This window comes from Choloepus didactylus, chromosome 3 (assembly GCF_015220235.1).
Source record: "Choloepus didactylus isolate mChoDid1 chromosome 3, mChoDid1.pri, whole genome shotgun sequence".
NCBI lineage: Eukaryota > Metazoa > Chordata > Mammalia > Pilosa > Megalonychidae > Choloepus > Choloepus didactylus.
The window spans coordinates 18,680,803-18,700,574 of NC_051309.1; the positions used below are offsets into that span (position 1 = coordinate 18,680,803).

The 19,772-nt window shown below is 39.4% G+C and overlaps 1 long non-coding RNA gene across 1 annotated transcript in view; it reads left to right on the forward strand.

Moving 5' to 3' along the window:
• LOC119528554 overlaps positions 1–12,387 on the forward strand; it is a 44,643-nt gene extending 32,256 nt beyond the window's left edge. Inside the window, exon 3 of the long non-coding RNA XR_005215747.1 lies at positions 12,283–12,387. This is a non-coding gene — a long non-coding RNA (uncharacterized LOC119528554). The remainder of the gene's footprint in view (positions 1–12,282) is intronic.
• Positions 12,388–19,772: the final 7,385 nt, after the last annotated feature.

Genomic DNA, 19,772 nt, shown 5'->3' on the forward strand with positions numbered 1-19,772 from the left:
CCATGGGAACTTCATCTAAGGCAGTGAAGCACTACAAAGACCATGAACCCCAAAGGATTGTGTGCAGGCCCCAGTGAACTAGCATTTGAAGTTGAGCCCTTGTGGAGGCAATCACTGGAGGGCTGCAATGTGTGTTGTCTCCTTGGATTGTTTGAGTTGACCTCCATAGTGAGGGTGACATTTCCCTTTAGTTTCATGTTTGCATTTTATATCCCTTCAAACTGTGCTGTGCAATGCAGTTCCTACTTGGGCACATGAGCTTATGAGCATTTGAAATGTAATTCCAAATTTAAATGTAAAATACACATCAGATTTCAAAGACTTAGTATGAAAAAAAGGCAGAACATCAAAATTTTTATATTGATTACATGTTGCAATGATAATATTGCAAATATATTGGGTTAAATAAAATGTTTTTAAAATTAGTTTCCACTTGTGTTCTTTTACCTTTTCTAATGTGGTACTAAAATATGTAAAATTGCACATGTGGCTTATATTCTGGTTTTATTGGACTGCACTCCCTTAGACTATGGTTTGTAAAGGCTGCAAACATTTATTGAGCAAATATAATGTGTAGACCTTGTGCAAGTTGCTGACTATTAAAAGATAAATGAGATGAAGCCCACAGTTAAGAGATAAAAATAGGCATAAAACACTGTGGATGCAGGGAAATGAGTGTTGTGCTTGGAAGTCAATATTGTGTGGACAAAAGATAAGGGGTTTGGGTCATTTTGGGTCATACCTCTTTTATCTGTTGGTTGTGTGAGAAGTTAATTTGCCTCTCTGATTTTCAGTATCCTTATTTATATAATGATAATCATTATGTCTACCTTACTTATTTGTGGTTAGCATTTGCATAGCTCATAGTAGCTGTTCAATAAATGAGAGCCGATATCTTTTGGTCATATGATCAAATGCTATGATGCTGTCTTATCTTCATGAAGCTGCTGTAACAAAGTACCACAAACTGCATGGCATAAAACAACAGAAATCACTGTCTCACAGTTCTGGAGGCTAGAAGTCCAAAACCAAAGTGTCAGCAGGGCCAGGCTTTAATCTAAGTCCTTAAGGAAAAATTTGTTCCATTCCTCTTCTGTCTTCTGGTTGTTTGATGACAATCCAAACCATTCTCTCCTCTGTCTTTCTCTCTGAGTCTCAATTTTTTCTCCCTATAAGGACTCCTGCCATGTTTGATTAAAGGCCCACCCTACTCCAGTATGACCTCGTTTTAACTTGTCTAAGTCCTCTGTAAAGACCCTGTTTCCAAAAAAAGTTCACATTTTGAGGTACAAGGGATTAGGGCTTCAGCATATCTTTTTGGAGGACACAATTCAATCCATAACATAGTGCTATGGGAGAAGAGTAAATGAAGTACCTACTGTGTCTCAGGGTGGGAAAATGGAAGAGGTCAATGATACAGAAAATTTTAAACAAGAATTTTAAAATTCCATAAGAATTTATCAAGTGGAGAAGGGATGGTGAAAGGGTATTCTAGAGTCAAGGATAATATAAAGCAGGCACTTTTCTGAGCATTGCACATGCAATAGCTCATCTAAGCCCCTCAAACATGCTTCATGGTAGGCACTTTAATTATATCCCCATTTTACAAATGAAAAGAGTAGGAACAGAGTAGCTAAGTAACTTGTGCAGGGTCACACAGCTGATAAGGGGCACCACTGAGATTGGACCTGGGCCTTTAGACTCCAGAGTCCAAGCTACTAAGCCCTTGGCTCTGATGCCAGAAAGAGAAATCATCAAGTGCAGGCCCATAGGAAAACTCAGGAGGCCATCAACCGTGGCTGGAACTTAGAGAACATGCGAGTAGAGCCTGGGAGAGTGAGGATGGTGATTGCCTAGGGGTGAGATTGAAATGGTCAGTAAGGATTTACTAGAAAGAAATTTCTGATGGCAAGGTGGAGAGTTCATGAGAGCAGATAGAAGCTGGAAGCAAGGTGGCTATTTAGGAAAGCACTGTACCAGTCCAAGCAAAATAGATGGTAGCAGGGATAAATCCAAGAGGCAGGTCTACAGGACTTGGTGGTAGGAATCACATTGTCTAAAACATTATAATGCTTTTATTCCTTCTTTCTCTCCAAATGTCCATGTTCTCTTTAACTGGCACATACTTCCTAGTTGGGTCCAGACTGAGCTTTGTGTTTTTCTTTCTCTCTCTCTCAAGTTGTTCTTCTACTGTTATTTATATTCTGGAGATTATAGCACATGATAATTATGATGCTTCGGGTTACAGCTCTATGTAAAATACAGTGTGATTATTGTTCATCTGTACTTTTCCTTAATGCTTAATAGTATATTTTTGCCGGGCAGCAGTAATCATCTAATTGCTTTGTAGTAACTGAAATCAGATACAATGCTCAAAGATTACCCTAATTATGAGGTAAGGTTATTAGATTCTCACTCTGCCTAGTTTAGGCCTATATAATTTTCAAAAGGCAAAAGGTTGCACAAGCACTGAAGCTCAATACTACCTCATTCAGTGCCCCTCCCATTTGGCTGTTAGGGCAACCATTGCACACAAACAGGTTGGGTCTGATCACACTCACTGCTTTGATGAGACCAGGCAGCCTGAGACTCTGAAATAATGCCCTAGGGCAAGCTGGGAAAGCCACTGTCACCTAAATTGAGGACTATCTGATCAGATACATGTGCTTTTGTTTCTAGTTAGATTTTCAACCCTGATAGTATTTTCCCTTCTGTCCTTACTAGTCCTACATTCTACAAATGCACATCCCACATTTGTTTTTTTTTTTAAAATTTTCTTTAATTTGATTTTTGATAATGTTTCTAGCACTAAGATCATAGCAACAGTTTGGTCTTCCATTTATTAAGTGGGAATTTGAATGTAACCTCCCATCATTGAAAAATATATTTGGAAGAATGAATTTGAAAATAGGCAAAGCATTACAATACAGTTTCTGTGCAAGGGATAGGATGTATTCCGCATCAGCCTTACATTGTACTTTTCATGCATCCATGACCATTCACTCATAGGTCATTATCCCAAGGAAGACAGTCATTAGAAAGTTGCAGATCACACACAACTGGAAGGAAAAAGGAAATCTGTGTGATATTAAAGACCTCAAAAATCTTGGCAAGCTGAGGCAATGAGTTCAAACTAAGATGCCATTTTAAGATGCCTTTGCTTGGTTCCCAATAACCAATCACACAAGTACAAGTACAAATTTGAAGAGAAGAGTCTTAGATGTCACATATAAGTGAAAAAAAATCTTAGACTAGTATTTTAAGAAATTGGCCGGTAAAAGAAAAGAAAGAGAGGGGGTGGCAGGTTAAGAGGAAGGTATTTTGCTGCCTGCCCATCTTTCCTTAAAGCCCAGAACTGTATCTCTAGGTTAAGGAGAGAGCTGTCTCTTCTAAAATGCTGGAAGAAGAAGAGAAACTCGTTGTCCATTTTCAGTGTGTAGAGAGTGAAGCCAAGTGGGGATGAAAGAGTTTGAGCATAAGAATAGTTGGAAAGATTAACCTGGGAAGAAATGAAGGAGAGATACATTTTTTGAGATAAGAGGGAAGGAGACAAGCCTGAGAGCACAAAACCATCTCAAAGTTTCAAGGACTGTGTTGAAAGTTTCAAGAAAGCAGGATATGAAGCTGTTGAAGCTGGGAAACTTCAATCTTCTTAGAAATAGTAATGTAAAAATAAAAACTTGAGCAAAATTGGGTAATATCTTGGAGAGTTTTATTGAATTATTCATGAATTGAGGAGATTCCAATCGCCAAGAGGTGGAGAGGAATTCCGCAGAAGAAAGAGAGCAATGGGCTTTTATAGAGAGAGCAAGGGAGCATTTTGGAAGGAAATTTTCATTGGTTAATGCAGACTGTATTTCCTAATACGATTAGCACAGGTGACTGCTTAGCAATGAGGAAGTTAGCTGGCCTAAGAATAGGGAGTTTGTGGTAACTGATTGGCTGATTTAGATTCTGTTTTCTGGGAGAGCCCGGCTTTTATAGAGACTAGGAACTTATTTAGATTTTTGTTTTGCTGACATGACGCTTAGCAAGGTGCCATCGTTCGGCCTACTAGATTTCATTTATTGCTAATCATTTTAGGCCTAAGCATGAAAAGGTGGAATTTGTAGCTGCAGAACTGTGAGAAAAGGATCTGCAGGGCTGGGGAATGTCAGTGGGCTGGAAAGGGGCTTGAAGTTTAAGAAAGTGAGACCTGGGTGTGACCTTGTTAAATGCAAATCAGATCCTGCACTGACCTGATTTAAATGCCACAAAGGCCTCCAGTTGCTCTTTCTTAACATGGCCCCCAGGCCCTCCAAGATCTGGCCTGCCTTCCTGGGCAGTCTCACCTTACTCAGTCTCCACTGCATGAAATGGCCTTTGCTCAGTCCTGCTAACCTGCCGTGGGCTCCGTGCTTCAGGGCTCTGCCTGGGATGTGCTTCTTCCAGTTCTTGGTCTACTTCTTTCTACTCATCCTTTGAGACTTGGCTGAAATGTGGTTTTCTGAAGATGACATCCTTAACCCTACAGACTAGATTGGTTCTCTCTTTAACACACTTGCACAGTAGTCCTCTTTCCCTTTACAGTATTTTCCCCCACTGTAATTAAATAAATCATTGTAAAAATAAATACAAAGAAGTTGCAAAAATCATTTTTAAAATGATAAAAATAAATCAATGTATGTGAGTTCAGGACCTGCAATATTATTTGTGGGGCCAAGTGTGAAATAAAAATGCAAGGCCCTTTGTTCAAAAATTATTAAGAATTTCAAGATAGTGAAAGCAGAGCATTAATCACACATGGGGTCTTTGGGAGCATGGATCCTTGTGCAATGGCAAAGGTCACATGTCTATGAGGCTGGCCCTGTGTGAGTTTCTCCTATAGGGAACAGAGATGATGAGCTCTGGATTTGACCCACGAATTGGCCCATGGGCCCAATAGAAGTTTGAGGGGTGGGACACTCCACAATGCTGGTAAGAACAGTGTTGAAAGGATAAGCCACTGTGTTTGGAACAGATTGGGCTACAAAAAGAAGTCCGAATGAGGCCGACAGAATGGCTGAACACAGAGTAGCAGAATGCCAATATGGTAGGATTTGAGGGTGATGGGCGATGGTATAATAGAATGCCCATGCATTATTTTAGCTGAATTTTTAGCTCCTGCTGTATGATGGTGGGAGGGGTCATTGAATTTTTCAGAGCTTCCCACAAATGGAGCCCTTCAGAAATTTTAGAGAAGGGCAGATTTGGAGTCTGTGTGATGCAGCAAGGTAGAGTGGTTTAAAGAACAGGCTTTAGAGCCAGACAGCCTGTGCTTGAAGCTCAGTATCACTAGTTGTCAGCTCTGAGGCCTTGGACAGGTTACTAACTTATCTGTGCTTTAGTTTCATTGGGTATAAAATTGGGATAATAGTTGTTGTAATGATCGAATGAACAAATTAACAGGACCTGGCCCATAATAAGTTCTTATTATAATTTGATACTAGTGGTCTTACTTCCTCTTCAATGTTATTTTCTTTCTGTTAGGTAGTTGAATTGAGTCACAATATTGTCACATATTATTAATAGCTGAACTTCATTATTGGGCTTAGGTAAATGCAAGGAATGCATTAGCATGCTTTGTGAAACTTATAATGGGATCCATATAAGCAAAAGGAACATAATATACAAGCTAACTTATCTTCATTATAGTGCAGTAGGTGCCAAGCACATATTAGAACACATTAGCGAATTAATGTGCAATATCCTCTTTTGAGCCAGTGAGCCTCCTCTTGTGTACCACAGAATAATGTCCTAGTGCTAGGAATTGTGGACAGCAAGTAGCCTTTAATTAAATGCTTTTCTATCTGTTTTAAGTCACTATCTGTTATTTATTGAGAATATAGTATTTTTTTTTCATTGTTAGGATGCCATTTTATTTTAGGTTGCTCTGCTCTGGAAAATATTTTGGTTAATTTCTGGTATTTTCTATTCCTAGTATTTTCATTGTATTCAGGGCCACCAACAAGGTCATCAGTGGGTGAACCATATGAACACCAAAGGCATCCTAATCTACATCTCCCAACTACCTGTCTCTTGTGAGTTCCAGGTTTGACTCTACAATTATCCACTAAACATTGTTATCTGGATATCACTTAACACATCAGACTCCACATGTCCCAACCCAAATCCATTATGTTGTCTGTAAACCCAACTGCTTCTTTAGGATATATTATTTTTTAGCTCACCCCTATGAAAAAGGTAAACTTGTTTTATGGAGGCCTCCTTTTTTACAATTCCTGAATCCAGGCACATCTTTCTGTTCCTCTTGCCATTGGCCCAGTTCAGAGTCTCATCATCTTTGTCTTTGGCCACTATGCAGCCTGTCAACTACCTCTTAATTTACAGTCTTTCTTTCCTCAAATTTACTCAAACTCAGATTAATGAGAACTATTTTTCTAAGCTAAAAATCTGATCATGCTTTCAGTAGGTTCTCTGTTGTTCACTAGATAAATTCCAAATATTTTAGCATGCAGTACAAAGACTTGAAAATCGATTTCTAGCATTTTTTTCTACCCACATCTTCTGCCATTTTGCTGCTCTTAGAGGGATACATGAGATTTCACCAGAGCTCATCAAATGAAGAGCACCTTACCTGGGTGAGAAGGCCAAGACAGTCTTCCTGACAGAGGTGATATCTGAATTGAGACAGCCAGGCAATCATGGGAGGAGCCTGTGTATACAACTATGTTATGAGATGTATAAAAAAATTGTAATTATTGGTTTAAAGGGGCAAATAGTATCTGTCCTAGTTTCCTAGTGCTGTCATAATAAATAACCACAAACTGAGTGGCTTAAAACAATGGAAATTTTTTTCTCTCACAGTTCTGCAGGCTGGAAGTCTGAAATCCAGGTATCCAAATGGCCATGCTCTCTCTGAAATCTCTAGGGAAGAATCTGTTTCATGACTCTACTAGCTTCTAACAGTTAGAGACAATCCTTGGCGGTCCTTGAGTTGTAGACACATCACTCCAATCTCTGCCTCCATTTACCTCTCTTTGGCATTTTCCTCTCTGTGTCTGAGTGTCTGTGTCCAAATTTCCCTTTTCTTATAAAGACACCAGTCATTGGATTAGGGGCACCTAATTCAGAATGAGCTTATCTTAACTTGATTATATCTTCAAAGGCTCTATTTCCAAATATGATCATGTTCATAGGAGTTGGGTCTTTCGGCAGGACAAAATTAAACCCATAAATGCATTCACACCAGGTAGCCTCATTATTCTAATGCTTTCTAAGTTTCACAAACTTTCATTATAGTTGCTTTCTCTCTGCCTGTTAGGCTGTCTGCATTTGATCTACCTTAGAAATCCTATCTAATGTAGTGGAACTATCCTTGGGGGATACAGGTCTTTAACATTAGAGTGAAAATCTGTGTGATTTATTCATTCAACATGTCATTGCTGAGTATTTCAATGTGCCAAGTGCTGCACTAGGTGCTGAGGATATAACAGAGTCCAATACTGACATGGTTCATGCCCCAATGGAACTTACACACTCCATGGGAAGGCTATCAGTAAAAAAGTAAACTGATAAAATAATTACAAGTTGTCATAAAGTACAAAAGATTAAGCCAGGGGTTCCAGATAAAGACTGATAGGTGATAACAAACTTCACCTAATATGGTGGGCACAGAAGGCAACATGGAACCTAAGAGCCAAAGAATGAGAATGTTGTGTGGGGAAAAGCATTCCAGCTGGAGGGACTGGCATGTATAAAGATCCTGGGGAGGGGAAGAGTGTGGTGTGTTTGAAGAGGAATGGAATGTGCCAGCATGACTGGAGTACAGTGAGCAAGAGGAAAAGGCATGCAATGAGGTTTTGGAGAAAAATCCAGGTCTTGTACATGATGCAGAGTTTGGATTTTATTCTCAAAGTAATGCAAAGCCAATGAGAGGTTTTAAGCAAGCACGAAGGTAGAGAGTGGAGTGGAGGACAGAGGAGGAAGATGCATTGGGGATGTGTTGGTGGCATGATTTTCTGTTTTAGATTCTCCCTCTGGCTGCTGCTTTCAGAATAAAGAAGTGAAGGTTAACCTGTGACAGGGAGGTCAGTTAGGAGATTGTTGTAATTGTGGAGACCAGAGATGATAGTGGGCTGGACTATGCAGGCCTTTTACTAAGGACTGAAATATGATAAGGAACCATTATGACATGTAAAGAGCAAATCCTTTAATAGGGAAGAAATATTCCAAGCTAACTCTTATTGGATTGACAGGGGCCCTATTAGCAACACAGAAAATGAGTGGAGGTAACTCAGAGAAGGGAGTGATCATTCCCCCTGTAGCTACAATCAGGTTTCACAAAGGAGACAGTAATGATCTGGGTCCTGGTGTTCAAAACTTGCAAAGCTTCATAGAAGCCTCTCTGTTGAGGCTGGGAATAAGGGCACATTCTCAAGTCTCAGGGCTGGGCTGAAAATCTAGAAACAGGGAGCAAAAGAATACAAAATGAAGCCCGTTGTACATTCTTCCCACTCCTCTTCTTATCAGATGCAAGAGTAACATTTTTTGCCTGTTTTCTGATCTTCCCTCCATTTTCCTTACTTGACATAGCCTTTGGCAGAGAGATACTGCTAATGAAGTTGAACTGATTTCATAAGCCCTGATGATTTGGTGCTCTATTTTATGGCTGAAGTTTCCACTTTGATTGGATGAGACCCAAAACAAAGACTTGACTGCTGCTGGTGATTAAAAGCTCCCTTGATGATTTTTTAAAGAATTATTCAAAGCTTTTAGTGCCACTGAGTAGGGAATTGCACTCTACTTCCCTACAACTTCTCCAGCAATTGTCCATGAACATGGCAGCCTTTCTTTCTTGCTGCAGAACACTGCAAAGAATTTTTTAGTAGGAGGTTAAGTGATTTCTGTATATATAATTTATAAGGCACTCGGAGCTTTTTGTATGAAAGCACATTGGAAAAGTAAAATTGTTTCTCCTCTTCTCATATGAAACATTAGTTTCTGAGTTAAGGGTTCAGAGCAGAACTGTTGGACATGAAGATAAGAAGGAATGATTGGACAAGCATGAAGAATAGGGGAGAGCTGCCAAACCAGATAAGGATGAGTAGTATACGAGGATTGTTTTTCCGTGAAATGATATTTTTTGATAAGTGTTGTGTAGACATTTTTTCCTGGGCTCCTGTATATATAGAAAGGACATCCTGAGAGTGGTGATATATTGGCGTGTGCACACAAGATACCTAAAGTCATAAATTATTTGAAATAACTATTTTGCTTCTGCTTCCATTCATCTGATAAATAAAAAAATTTATTATATAATTGGGATTATGGTGTTTTTCAGTTAAGAGGAAGAAAATAATAGGGTAAACATTTGCCTCTCTGATGCCCATCAAAGAGTTTGTGTTGGATACTGGAATATTGTCTGGCTTTAAACATTTACTATGCCCAAGGGGTAGGAATGGAAATGTGAGCAAAATAAAATGTTTGATTAATGATTCAACCCATTTGGGAAAGAAAAATCACAGATGAAATCAACCTTTGTTTCCACTATTAAATTTACATTAATCAAAATATTCTAAATATTTTTAAATATATTTTTTGAACATATTTATATTAGTTAGGATTAGATTTGGCTTTGTGCATGTGAAATCCCAAATAATAGTGGCTTAAGTAAGAAAGAAGCTTATTTCTTTCTACCTTGAAGCTGGATTGGAGGTCGGTAGGGCTGGTCATGGAGGGACACAGCCTCTTCTATCTCATGGTTCTGCCATCCATAGCAGGTTGACTTCTGGTCCAAAATGGCTATCAGAGTTTCATCCAGCATATTAACAATCCTGGTATCAGAAAGAGGGAGGGGAAGAAGAGAAGTATAGATGTTTCCTTTAAGGCTTCCTGGAAGTCTCACTACTACTGTCACCCAGCCCACAGCTAGTTGAAATATAGTCTTTGTGATAATTCACCCAACTAAAAACTTCCTTTTATGTTACTAAGGAAGAGAGGGAAAAGGGTACCAGAAGCCAGTTTGCAATTTTTGCCACAGTACTTATTTGAGTTTATTTGAAATTATTCTTACTGAGGGCAGGGGCATTGATTTGGTTTAAATACAGTTAATTTTATTGGGTGTGATGGAGTATTGGATTCTAATCCCAGTTTACTATGATTTTTAGCTTCTGTGTCATCATCTTTAAATAAGGAATTTATATTATATGCCATTTAGGATTTCTTTCAATTCTTGTTCTGTTATCCAGTTCCTGAGGTTTTATAACAAAGTTAGGTACATATGTTTATATTCCACACATATATAATGAAACCTACTTCTATAGAAACAAAAGAGGTATACATGCAACCACCTCAGCAGAGAGTGACTTGATTAATCTTTTTTCAATTTCCACATTCCTTGCTCTTAATGAAACAAATTGTAGCATGCAAGGAATTTGAAGTGTTAAGACTGAAGGTAGGATATATTGTGCTCTTTCAAATTGGAAGAAACTTTTCTTCCTAAAGAATATCCATTCATCCACTTCAGTTGTTTCCATTACTGTCGTGTTTGACTCATTGCCTTCTGTAGGAAATTGTGGCTTAGCAGAATTGGAATTTGCGCCTTAAATATACAATATTACAGAATCCATGGTACTTTGGACACCTGAACATATTAATCCTGGAATTCCCGGGAAATAAGATGAACAATTGCATTCTCCTTCTGTCCTTCAGTTTCCCACTCAGTTTCAATTGGCTGTGGATCTTCGTCCTGGGGCAGCTGCTGTATAGCACTAGGTAAAGCTCTTCTGGAGAATTCCTTGTGGTGCTCAGTGAACGTTCCACAGACCACACTGGAGCCTCCCTACTGGGCACTGCCAAACTATGCCCCTTTTAAACTGCTGGTATACTCTGCCAGCTGAATGATTCCTAAGGCACTAATAATACCCAATATACGTCTCTGAGAGCTCATAGAAAAAATAAATAGAGCAACCAAGACAAAAGAATGTTAATTGTATTTTCTTCTCAAGTGTTGTAATTTTTCTCTGTGGGGGAGAAAAACAACTATAAAATGGTGCCACATCATTCAAGTCTTATATGGAATATGGTGCAGGTAGAAACAAGCAAGCACCATGTGCCTTTCTATGCTGTTGAAGCAAAAAGATTATTGACTAGTTAGATGGTATTAGGTTGAGCTGTATGAAATTGTTGTTTTTGTAGGCAAAGATGGTTGAATATAAATAATTCCTAATGGTTTGGCCTAATAGTAGCAGTTTCTATTCTGGCTACAAAATAGAAATTCATTGACTTAAAGCTGATACCATTCAAAGTCTCTCCTTAGTCACATACTTCTATTGTAAAAACATTTGGCTATTAGACGATTTTTTAAATTAAAGGAAATATAAATGTATCACTGGCATTCAAACATCATTTAAAAATTCATCCATAATCCCACTGCACTTAGGTAACTATTCTCTATGTGTCCTATCCAACTTTTTTTTTTTTTTTTAATCATCATTTTATTGAGATATATTCACATACCACGCAGTCATACAAAACAAATTGTACTTTCGATTGTTTACAGTACCATTACATAGTTGTACATTCATCACCTAAATCAATCCCTGACACCTTCATTAGCACACACACAAAAATAACAAGAATAATAATTAGAGTGAAAAAGAGCAATTGAAGTAAAAAAGAACACTGGGTACCTTTGTCTGTTTGTTTCCTTCCCCTACTTTTTCCTATCCAACTTTATCCATAATTTATAACTGTTTTTCCAAGGTGAAAATCAAAAATTTTAATTCATACTTTCCAAAATTTATATAGATAGTTTTTGAACATATCGATTTTTCGACTATATACGTGTTGTTTTGAACAATCAGAAGAAAGCTTTCCTCGTCCTTAAATCTCTGAATCTATGTATGAATGCACAATGCAACGAAATCTGTGAGGAACTTCGTTGTAAAAAAACCGCACTCTTTGATCAGCTCCAGTGCTCTCTAAAGGCAAAGATATACTTTTTATGAATTATCTTAACTAGCTGAGGGACATACATTTCCATCAAGTATGATTTAGCATCTACATAATCAACCCTGTGCTCTTTGGGAGGAAATAATATTCTTTCCCTGCTCTCTGCTTGGGGGTGATCCCCTCCAGTGCCCTGGTTCAAGATCTAAAAGTCCCCAAGCATTTCTTCAGCCTGGGTCACTTGTCTCCAGGGTCAAGAAAGAGAAAGGGTGCAGTACAAAAGAGAAGAGCAGGGCCAGGGTGGAGTTAACTGTGGGGCTCATTGTGACTTGTTATTTCTTGACACTCCAGGGAATATGGCCGTGGCTGCTTGCGATGGGCCCTGATTTATTTTGGCTGTAGAAGGACTGATGCCACCAGCGACTTGCTGGCTCCAGGGGGCTGAAACCTTATAAGGTAAATACTGAGTGCCCCACGTAGCCGACTCACGACCTGCCCGGTTACTAAGGAACCATTTGCTCAGCTGGTTACTAAGAGGGGGAGGAGGAAGGAGAGGAAGGAAAACCAGCTTGGGATGCAGGGCACCTTCCCCCTCCCCCTGGCTTCATTAAGATTTAAAAAATTAAGACTCTGATTACCAACCTGAGAAAAGAATCAATTCCCTAAAAACTAGGAATACTCTGGATGTAAATACAAGGTCCTGAAAGGCATTTTATTTTTCCCCTGAATTGATATGCAAATTTCTAATTTACTTAAAGAATGCTGTCATGCATTATAATAAAGTCTAATACATGCTTGCATGTAATTATGCGTAATAACCAGTGATCAGTGGGAGGGGGCAAGGGGAGAAGGGAATTGTGTTTCCAGCTGGCCCTCCACACCTGCAAATAACAGACAACTCATTTCTCTGTAGAGGAAACAAGATAATGACAGTATGATATTAAATACAAACATTAATTCTTGGGAACAAAACATAAGGAAGAGGTCTATCAATTAAGATATGTGGTAGTGAACAACTTGAATTACATTCCACGTCATCTTGGAGACAGATAAGGACCTAGCAGAATGAAAACCTTAATTTGCCATTTACTGGAATACTTCTGATGCATTAGTGTTTTCTTTTTTAAAAAAAGATTTATCTGCGCCATTCCAGCCCTATGTTGGGTCCCAATCTTCATGCTCATTTTGTCTGATTTGAGAACCAAGTTGCAGTAATATTCTCTCTCTTTAGAAGGACAAATCAGGCCCTAGAGGGAAAAAACCCAGGAGTATGTTGGGACCTCAAGTTGTGAGGAAACAAAACAATATAAGGAAATGCTTTGTGAATGGGAAAGTACAACCCTACTGGAAGGGACTCTTATTGTCCTGGCTACTGTCAATGCAAGTTTTATTAAATGAGAGATATTCTTGTGATGTCACCTGCAGAAAGAATTTCTTGACATTTAACCACATACCTCTATGTGTGTGGCAGTTTAACATAGTGCTTAGGAATATTTGGAGTCTTTCGGATTTGGTTTCCCTTCCTAGCTCTCTTAATCAATAGCTGGGTGATCTTGGGCAAGTTATTAAGCCTCTCTGAGCCTCAGTTTCTTTGTCTGTAAAATGGGAATAAAAATAACTGAGAATGAAATAAAATAACATGCCTATTGTATATCAGGCATACTCCTTGGGCTCTATAGATGATGCTTGTAAAAAAGAATATATTTTATAATAGTAATTATTTGTATCAGAGAACAATTTCTCCACATTGGTTTATAAACATCAAAAGTAACTATGGTAACTGTGAACTACAAATGGATGGAATCCATGGAGTGCAAAAATTTGTAATGAATGTTTTGTATGTATTGTGGTGTATAGAAGTCAGGAAGTGTCCATGTAAGGTAGAAGAAGAGCCAGCTAGTCAAATGTTCAATCCCTGCTACCCTACTTACTGGATTTATGATCTTGGGCAAGTTGATTAAATTCTCTGGTTTACTCAGAGAAGACTGCCCTCTTGAAGTATGTATCTGATATATACTAGATGCATCAGATCCACAAGTCACCTTTTACTTCTCTTGACTGATGTGGGAATGAAAACACAGCTGTCTTCTAGTTCCTGAGACAATAGACAGGAATTTCCTCATGTTCCAGTTCTTCCTTAGCCCTATAGAGAGTGTGAGGATCTTCTGTGTCTCTACCTCAAGCTCCATTGGGGGAAAAGTGAGCTTTTTGGGATTATAGAGCCTATAAGAGAGGGGGCAGAGCCCTGAAAGGGCAATGAAATGTATGAAGGTAAAGGGAAGAGTGGAGATTCACAAGCTGGAATACACAGGGCCAGGTCCACAAAGTTCTGAGGCCACCAGACATTGGAAGGAGCTACTAGGAGGGTATGGTGGGAAGTCCTAGAAGTGGCTGGATTTCAGAATGCATCCCAGCACCAGGGAACAGTCTGCCTCAGGAGTAGACTCATTGCTTTGCTTTGCTTTGCCGACTTGACTATTAATACCTTGCTCTACGTGTAAGTCTGATCTTTTCTGACAAGACTTTGATGACTGAGGGAGGAAATACCTCAATACCCTAGGACCTTTGGATACCTAAAGGGATGGAAAAGGCTGGTTGTGCCACATCAGTGCACCCCAAGACCAGAGTAGATCCCCCTGTTTTAGTAACAAAGTGATTGACTCTTGATATGAGTTTGAGTGCCTTTCTTAAAACTCATTTTTGACAGGACTTTTCTTCACACACCACAGATCTTTATTGGGTGCCTATTATGTGCCTGGTACTGTGCCAGGGAATAGGAATGTAAAAATGGTTGTCACTATCCTTGCTGTGCTAGTTTGGATATATTATGTCCACCAGAGAAAGTCATGTTCTTTAATGCATTCTTGTGTGGGCAGAAGTATTCATCTTGATTAGGTTGGAACCTTTTGATTGAGTGTTTCCACGGAGATGTAACTGTGGGTGACACCTTTGATTGGCTTATTTCTGTGGAATTGTGGCCCTGCCCATTCTGAGTGGATCTTGGTTAGTTCGCTGGAGTATTGAAAAGAGAAACTAAGAGCTAACACGGACGCAGACACTTGCTGATGCTTTGAGATGCTGGCCCAGAGTTTGCTCCGGAGAAGCTAAGAGAGGACAAAACGCCCCACACGCAGCTGAGAGAGACTTTTGGAGAGATGCTTGGGAGCTGATGCTTAGAGATGTTGGAGATGTTTGGAGATGCTAGCCCAGAGACATTTTGGAGAAAGCCATTTTGAAACAGAACCCCGGAGCATAGGAACAGCAGACGCCAGTCACATGCCTTCCCAGCTAATACAATTTTTCGGGATGCCATCGGCCGCTCTTCAGTGAAGGTATCCTCTTGTTGATGCTTTAACTTAGACATTTTTTTGGCCTTTGGACTGTAAATTTGTAACCTAATAAACCCCCTTAAAAAAGTCAATCCATTTCTGGTATTCTGCATAATGGCAGCTCTAGCAAATTGGAACACTTGCCCACAAAGATCTCAACATTTAGTGAGGGAAATTAGATTATAAACAGACATTTGCAATATAGTGTGATAGGTGTTGTGGCAAAAGAGGTACTTATGAGAGCCCTGAACTCATTCTGGGAGATCAGAAAAGGCTATTAAAGGGAGAGGATGCCTCAAGTGGGACTTGAAGGAAACAGCTGGCTAGGTGAGAAGTTGGGAAGGGTTTTCTGACCTTGGGAAAAGACAAAAACTAAAGCATAGAGACAGGAAACCACAGTGATCCCAGTGAGTAGGCTGTTACTAGAGGCAGGGAATTCGGGTTCAGCTTGATATAAGGGTAATGTCATGGAGGCTCATGAATATATTTCAAAGCATCCCAAACAGTATCCTCAGAAAGAAAGTGACATGATCATATGTGCACTGCAGAAAGAGAATTCTGGCTGCAAGCAGAAGTGTGGGTTTGCAAAAGAAGCTGGACACGGGGCTGGATACAAGCTGGTGATGAGGATATGAAAATCGTCTAAGGAAGATATGTTGATGCCTGGATTCAGGATATGATAGTAGGGTTTAATTAGTTCATTACAAGCATTGATTGAGAGTTTACTACATGCAAGGCTTTGAGAACACAAAAGAAACCTTGGCCAAGTAATAATGGCAATAAATTAATTTACAAACTGTGAAAAGACCTGTGACAGAAAAATGCTGGATGTTTTAAGAGTAATATGATGGACTGATCTGATTTGAGAGGTAGCGGGAGGCTTTCTTGAAGAAGTAATGCTTGAAATGATAAAATATATACTTGAATAGAAGTAAGTGTATTTTGGTGTGTGTGTGTGTGTGTGTGTGTGTGTGTGTGTGTGTGTGTGTGTATTAGGCAGAGAGAGAACCTTCCAAGAAAGGAAACAGATCACCCAAGTCACAACTGGAGGGGTAAGGACTAGGCCAGGTAGGGCCTTGGAGTCATACTAATATTAATTTTAAGAGCAAAATGTATCCATTTAAGAATTTTAAGCAAGATAGTAATATGAGTAATGCAAATAGTGAATGTTGTCAATACAGGGAATAATAAATACATTCGAGAGGCTTTAGGCTGTACCATCAACAGGACTGTGATGTATTAAACATTGTGGGGTGAAAAAGGTGGAATGCCAAAGTTTCTGACTTGCACAACTGGTAGATGTGAGCTTTTTGGTATTGTAGGGCCTATAAGACAGGGGGAAGAGCCCTGAAAGGACAATAGAATATAGGAAGGTAAAGGGCAGAATGGGGATTCCGAAGCTTGTACTTATAGGGCCAAGTTCCACAAAGTTCTGAGGCCACCAGACCAGGGAGAAAGCTGCTAGGAGAGTGTTATGCGGAGTCCCAGAAGTGGCTGGATTTTGGAATGCATTCCAGCACCAGGGCCCAGGGAACAGGTCAGGGCAAGTTGCCTCACCGCAGGAGCAGAATCCTCGCTTTGCTTTGCTTTGAGAACTTGACAAACAGTGCCTTGATCTATGTGTAAATTTGATCTTTCTTGTGGTTGGGCTTCATGTCCTATCCCACAAGCCTGTGACGACTGAGTGACATCTCAGCACCCCTGGGTGCTGGACAGCTCCTAGTGAGCCTGGGAATTCTGGAAGGCAACCGAGACTGAGGGAGGTTTTGGAACATGTTGAGGTTTGAGAGGCCTTTGAAGAGAAGAGAAAAGAGATGCTGAGTAGGCAGATGGATTTGCAAGTCAGAATTTCAGGAGGCAGATCAGGGTTGGATATGTACTGACGAGAGAGAATGTAGAAATAGTTCAATAGTAAATGTATCAAGACACAGTTGCTCTTTAGATATATGGACTGAAGAAGAACAAGAGGTCTGTTTAACTCCAGACTTCTTATTTGATTGATTGGGAGGATTCATTCATTAACAATCTACTCGATAACAATGAATATTTATTTTGTATCTACTTTGTAACAGGTACACTTCTACTAGGGAAACTTCAGTAAATAAAATATTCAAAATTTCCTGCCTCGGGAAGTTCAGATTCTAATGAGAGAGAGAGAGAGAGGGAGAGAGGGAGAGAGGGAGAGAGGGAGAGAGGGAGAGAGGGAGAGAGGGAGAGAGAGAGAGAGAGAGAGAGAGAGAGAGAGAGAGAGAGAGAGAGAGAGAGAGGGAGAGAAAGGAGAAATAAATAGGCAAGTATGTGGTATATGGGAAGTTGAAAAAATCAGTGGAGAAAAAATAATGTGGAGGGTAGATAAATGGAATCCCAGGAGCAGAATGGGAAGTGATGTTTAAAATAAGGGGTCCTTCTCTAAGAATGTTATTTTGAGTAAACACTTGAAGAAAATGAGAGAGGGAACTATATGGAAAATTGAGTTAGCTCTTTTCAGGTAAGGGGAACAATAAGTGCAAAGGATTTGAGCAAGGCTGCTGTGATTGAGAAATACTAAGGAGGTCACTGTGCCCTCAGTACTTGACAAATATTCAATAGCTATTTATTGATGATCTACTGGTTACCAGACACAATTCTAAGCTTTTAGGGATAGACTGTGAGCAAAATAAACTTCTTATGGGGCTTATATTATGAGGGAGGAGACAGATGAAAAATAAGCACATGAGATCACTTTAGATCCTAATGAGTGACATAAAAGAAACAAAATAGAAGGATGTAATAGTGATTGAACAAAACAATTACTGTAGCTTGGAGGTTAGGTAAGGTTTCTCTGAGTAGGTAATGTTGGTCATGAATTAGGCACATTGGGAGGAAGAACCTCTCAGACAATAGGAACAGCAGATTCTGATGATCTGACTTGGGGAAGAGCTTGGTGTGCTTAAGGGGTAAAAACAAAACCAATGTGGATAAATTGAAGGAGGAGTCAGAGGGAGGAAAAGAAGTCAGACTACTAGGCAGGGGCCAGGTCACTTGGATCATTGTATAAAGTTTATATTTTATTCTAAGTGCACTGGAAAGTCATAAAGAATTTTCAAGCAGAAGAAAGACATAACTTCATGTTTTAACAGGATTGCTCTCAATGCAATGAGACTAGATTAGAGAATGGGGAGTACAGATGTGGAGGAACTGATCAGAGGTATATCAATCAAAGTTCTTAATTGCAAACAGCATCATTCTCTGGCAGATTTGAGTAGAAAAGGAATTTATTAAAAGATTTCAGGCAGCTCACACATTCTAGAAGTGGTCCAGAAAGCCAGACCCTGAAATAATGTAGCTTAGAACAATGTTCAGCCACATTATGGGGCTTCTCTAATTAAAAATTTTCTTTTAGAAAACATGCTTTGGCATCTATGCTTCTGGGATTAACATCAAGCAGCTCAGCTACTGCTGCCATATAGAAACAGATGCATTTGTTCCTAAAATTGCTAGAAGACCAATTCCCTTATTTATGACTGCCTTTTCATATTTCTTATTTCTAAATCCAAGTAATACATGACTAAAGCAAGGCCACATGTCCTTACCCAAGGAAAGAATGCAATAGGAGGTTATTTGAAGATAATGGGTGGACAGAAAGACAGAACATCCATTCCAGGAAGCTATTTGAGTTGTGTATACAAGGAATGATACTATGTTGGACTAGAGATTCATTAGAGGAGGTGAAGAAAATGGATTGGAATAGGGACAGGCTTGAGTCAACCAGTCTTACTGATGGATAATGTTGGTGGTGACAGAAAGGAGACTCAGGATGACTTCTAGGGACACTATTCATGCCATTCACTGAAGTAGGGAACCCAGAAAGAGGAGGGTTTTCTTGGGAAGAAAATGAGTTCAGCTTTTGGCTGAGTTGCTTGTGGGATTTCCAATTACTGTTCAATATTATAGTCAAGAGTACAGGAGTATTGGGTATTGAATCATGTCCCCCACAAAAGACATTTTGAAGTCTTATTCACATTCCTGTGGGTTTGAAACCATTTTGAAGACTTTGAAGATATTATTTGTTAAGGTGTTGATTCACTTGTTAATAGGATTTTCAAAGATCCCATTTAGTTGAGGCCAAGTTAAATCAGGGTGGGTCTTAAACCATATGACTGAAGTCCTTATAAGCAAAAGAAATTCAGACAGTAAGTAGAAGCCAGAAGTCAGAAGAAGCAGAGAATGCAGGAGATTGCCATAAGATGGAGGTAGAGATGAAACGCAAGGAACCCCAAGGACTGTGGCAAGCCAACATCAGAATGCTACAGACTCTGGGAAAAAGCATGACCATCCAGAACTTGATTTTGGACTTCTAGCCTCCAAAACTATGAGATGATAAATGCCTGTTACTAAAGCCAACTAGTATGTGGTATTTGTCTTAGCAGTCCCAGAATGCTAAGATAATGAGAGGGGTCCACATTTAAGATAATGATGTGGAAGTCACAAGAATACAAATTATAGTGGAAAAGGATGGCATATCTTAGCAAA